This window comes from Balaenoptera musculus, chromosome 1, assembly GCF_009873245.2.
Source record: "Balaenoptera musculus isolate JJ_BM4_2016_0621 chromosome 1, mBalMus1.pri.v3, whole genome shotgun sequence".
Classification (NCBI taxonomy): Eukaryota; Metazoa; Chordata; class Mammalia; order Artiodactyla; family Balaenopteridae; genus Balaenoptera; species Balaenoptera musculus.
The window spans coordinates 23,966,981-23,971,402 of record NC_045785.1 but is presented as its reverse complement, the minus strand read 5'-3'; the positions used below and the strand labels follow the sequence as shown (position 1 = coordinate 23,971,402).

Genomic DNA, 4,422 nt, shown 5'->3' with positions numbered 1-4,422 from the left:
TTCTTACCTTATTGCAGTGGATATAAATTTCAGTACTTTGTTAAATAGGAGAGAGAAGAGCAGACATCCTTGCCTTGTTCCTAATCTTGGGCAGAAAGCATTCAGTGTTTCACCATTAAGTAAGTTAGATGTAGGTGTTGCGCAGACATTCTTTATTTTCTTAAAGAGATTGCATATCCCTGACATGGTGGAAAAATTAACTCAGCATTATTTACTGAACACCTCCTATGTGCTGGGCACTGTGCTGGGGCTGGACTTAGTGATAAAGACATGTGTCATTGTTCCTGCCTTTGGGGAGTGGAAGTTCTAGAAACAGAGTTCTCAGCTGCTTTGCCGGTGGCGTCTTAAGCTCTCAGACCTTCTGATTATAATGCTGGGGCTTTAGGGGGCCTCACAGAGGCATCTGCTGCCCTGATTCTAAAGGCACCAGAGGATCCAGGGCACGGTGGATGGAGAAGTGGTCTCCCCTTTATCACTGATAAAGCTGTTGCTGGAGGATGGGGCTCATACCTGCGAGCCTGTGGACCCCTACTGCAGGCTCCAGGATTAGACGGTGTTCACCCCACCATCAGAGACACCACTGGACCCCCACAGGCTTCCTCAAGGTCAAGGTTTTGGGGCCCATTGTTATAAAACCTCTGGCAGTGGGAAAGCAGGGCAGATGGCAAACTCCCCGAAGACAGCCAGGCTCCCAAAGAGAGAGCAAGAAGGGTCGGGCCCCGTGAATTGGTCCTGCTCCGCCTCAAACTCCCCAGCTCTGTGGGAAAGGGAGGCCAGAGCATCTGTGGGACACCCCTCCCGGAGGACACTAGGAGTGGGAGGAAGTCTCCCCCCAGTTCTAAATAACGAAATAATAGGAGGACCACTCATGGAACATCGCTCTGTGCTAAGCAAGGTGGTCATCATCTTACAGAGGAAGAAATGGGAGAACAGAGGTTTAGAAAAATCAACTCACTTCCCAGGGGTTTTGAAGTGAGAATTGGAAAATGGACCCAGGTATGACCCTCAGCCATCGCTCTTCACTGCCCCCCACAGTGACCACACCAGGTTCTGGACCCTGCTGGCCTCTCTCCCAGCCTCCTGGGGCTCATTTGATGCTGACCAGCTCTGAGAGCAGAAAGTGCTTCTTCCTTTTGAATTCCTACCTGCCTCCTGGAAGATTCTGCCAATTGGTCCTTGTTTTGCCTTCCAGAGCCTCACAATGAGTTTAATCTCAGTAACTGCAGAATAAATTTAATAAACTCCATTAAAGTGTGTAATCTCATAGACAGGATGCAGAATTTCTGTGCTTCAGACTTTTTTTTTTTTCATAAGTACTAGCACCATGGAAATTGCAGGGATTACAGACTCCACTGGAGACAGAGATGAACGGTGTCACCAAGAAAGTACAAATGAACTGAAAGTCCTGCACAATAAGATGGGCTGAGATTTGCATTAAATTAGGAGGCAGGTTCATGCCCATTAACTCATAGGGACCAACCGTGACCTTTGAGGGTTTGTTTAGGAAATGGGGAAGGTGGGGAGGTGGAGGGGGTGGGGGGTGGTGATTTGGTGGCAGCTCATTAAAAAAAATGATTCGTTAAATGTCTGAAAGGAACAATGGAGATCTAGGCTAATCCCATTTTCCAGGTGGAACAACATTCCTCTACCACAGTCACCCTTCCCCCCAGCTCCCACCCCCAAGGAGGAGGGGACCTGCCCTACAACCGTAGCTGGTCCACGGGAGACCTAGGACTAGGACACGGGCCTCCAATACCCCGCCCAGTGACCCCAACACACCAAGGAATCCTGGTTCCCCTCAACTTTGGTGATAAAAATGGCCACCAGATGGTCATCAGTTGATCAAGAAACACCCATGTTGGCCAAAGAGGAGCCTGTCTTCAGTTTGAATCCTATCATTAAACATCTGCCCTGTGCTATGTGCTGGGTCAGGGGTTTTCTCATGTGATCCCCTCAACAGCCCTATGTGATACCAATCCCCATTTTACAGATGGGAAAACTGAGGCTCAGAGTGATAAAGATGCTTGTCCAAGACCACCCTGCTAGTCATTCATAAGACTGGAATTCAAACTCAGGACTCTCTGACTCCACTACCAACATTTTATTTAGCTGGAGTTTCTCGTGCTGGTCAGGCAAACAGGTTCATCTCACAAAACAATGCCAGTTGGTTGGTTGTATCTGCTTGATATGTTGCCTTGGAAAGGAGTTTGGGGCTGAATTCAAGGTCAGAAAGAAAGAGTGCTGGGATGGATGCCACGGCAGTACAGAGGCAGAACGTGAGTGCCTGCATTTGCCATTCATGCTGAAACCTTACACATGCCAAAACCCACTGGGTCACATGTCAGGTGGGACAGGGTACCTGTGAGTGCTGCCTGCTCTTGCCTATGATGGCCGTGCAGTCTTTTTCTACTCTCAGACTCTGGGTTCCCCAGTTCTCTGCTCCATGGGGACACCGCCTTGTCATGTCCCTGGGTTAGCACTGGGACTGAAAGAGATCAGGGGTGAGAAAGCACTTCATATCTAGATGAAAATGATGGAGGAGTGTCACAACTCCCCTCTCTCTAAACAAATGGAAGACAGCACATAAAGAAACATAGGGAGGGGAGGGTTTGTTTTCATTATTATTTACACCAGTCATCGGCCACAACTCCATCCATAAACTGAAGCATTTCTGCCAGGTACTGTGAAATCTAGACCCGAACAAATGAGGAAACTGAGAACCCACATAAACTTCCTCAAACCAGTTTCCTTAACGTTCAATATCCCAGACGTGAATGGCTTATCCCAAAACCCTTTGCTTGAAGTTCTGAGACCCAGAAAGACCCCCCAGGGAAGTGGCGAGCACCCCCAAGGGGAGTCATCCCACCTTGGGGGGCAAGTAAGCTGGGTATGTATCCTCCAACCCATCGTGGCTGAAGGCTGCTCCCAGCTCATGAATGCCCTGGCACTCCCAGCCGGCCCTCGTGTGGAGACTACCACCCATGATCACAGCCACGCCCATCAGCATGCTCTGCAGTGTGAGAGCCAAGCGGATGTGGGCAAGGCACCAACCACATCTGCACAAAGTGTGATGATGGAGGGGGAGGGGGCCTCTCTCTCCTTCCCAGTCCAGACCCATCTCTCCCACCCCCTTCCTAGCCATCCACGCCCCACAGTAGAGAAGACATTGCTAATCGGGTTCATTGTCAGGTCTGAGCGGGCATGGGCGCTGGCATCAGGGTCACACATCCCCTCCCTCACAACCTTCTCTTCCACTTCCTGTCCCTGCCTGTGATGCATCATGAGCAGAGAAGGGCCACCGTCCGGGCAGGAGGGGGTCCCTCAAGTCAAGACACAGAGCAACCCAGACACAGAGATAACAAGGTTGTGTGACAACAGAGGCAGAGATTGGAGTAATGCAGCGACAAGCCAAGAAATGCCAAGGATCAACAGACGCCACCAGAAGTTAGCAAGAGTCAAGGAAGGATTCCTCCCGAAATCTCAGAGGGAGAGTGGTCCTGCTAACACCTTGATCTTGGACTTCTTGGCTCCAGAACTGTGAGACAATAAATTTCTATTGTTTTAAGTTAAAAAAAAAGAAAAAAGATAAAGAAAAGACACAGAGCAGAGGGTAACACGCTTACAAGAGACTGGTCTCTTTGGTGGGCGTGGCAAAACATGGTGGCACTGTCAACGATGTCACCAGCATAGCCCTGGCGTGGGGAAGACTCGGTGGCCTTTGAGGCTCTGGATACCTTCAAGTGGGCTCTTGTAAATTCCACAGTGACGCAAGCGCCAGCACATGAAGAAGCAGCGCTCGGAGCCCGTGACCTTGGCAGGTGGGCAGCCGCCCCTTCACTGCGGAGCTCCTGGCTGCACGGCCGTCCCGGCTGGAGGGCCTGGGGGTCCTCAGGGCGAGGTGACCCTGCGCGTGCCCCTCCCCACGCTGGGCAACCCCCAACACCACCCCCTCGTTTCCTCTCCGCCTGCAGGTCAGGTCGGGGCTCTGGGCCCGCGGACGTCAGCGCAAACCTGGAGGAGCCGCGGGGAGGGAACTGCGGCCGCGCCTTTCTTCCTCCTCCTCCTGCCGCCTCAGCCACCTTGTCCCCGGCCACACATTAGGCCCGCGCTCCGGGCTCATACTTTCAAAGGCCTTTTACCTTTTCTAGGTCACGATTTTCTTGCTTTTGGCCAAAGGCCACTGCAGAATTTACAGAACGAGGCGCAGGCGCAACACGGTCTTCGGAGGACGGAGCTCGCGGGGCTGACGGGCGGCTCCCCCGCCCCGGTCTCTGCCCGCTCCTCCCGCAGCGGCGACCCCGGCGGCGGACACAGCCGCATCGGGCGGGGCTGTGATTCCTCTCTCCCCGGCGGGCTGAGCCCGGGGCACCGTCCCCGCCCAGGGGCTGCTGGAGGCCGCGGGCGGAGCCGGAGGTGCTGGAC

At 52.8% G+C, this 4,422-nt stretch overlaps 1 long non-coding RNA gene across 1 annotated transcript; it reads right to left on the bottom strand.

Annotated features, from left to right (window-relative positions):
- Window positions 1–1,145: 1,145 nt before the first annotated feature.
- On the bottom strand, window positions 1,146–3,684 carry LOC118890588. Its single transcript, XR_005018768.1, has 3 exons — window positions 3,624–3,684; window positions 2,360–2,485; window positions 1,146–1,220 (listed from the first exon to the last, which is right to left on the bottom strand). It is a non-coding gene; the product is annotated as an uncharacterized LOC118890588 (long non-coding RNA).
- Between the last annotated feature and the right edge of the window lie 738 nt (window positions 3,685–4,422).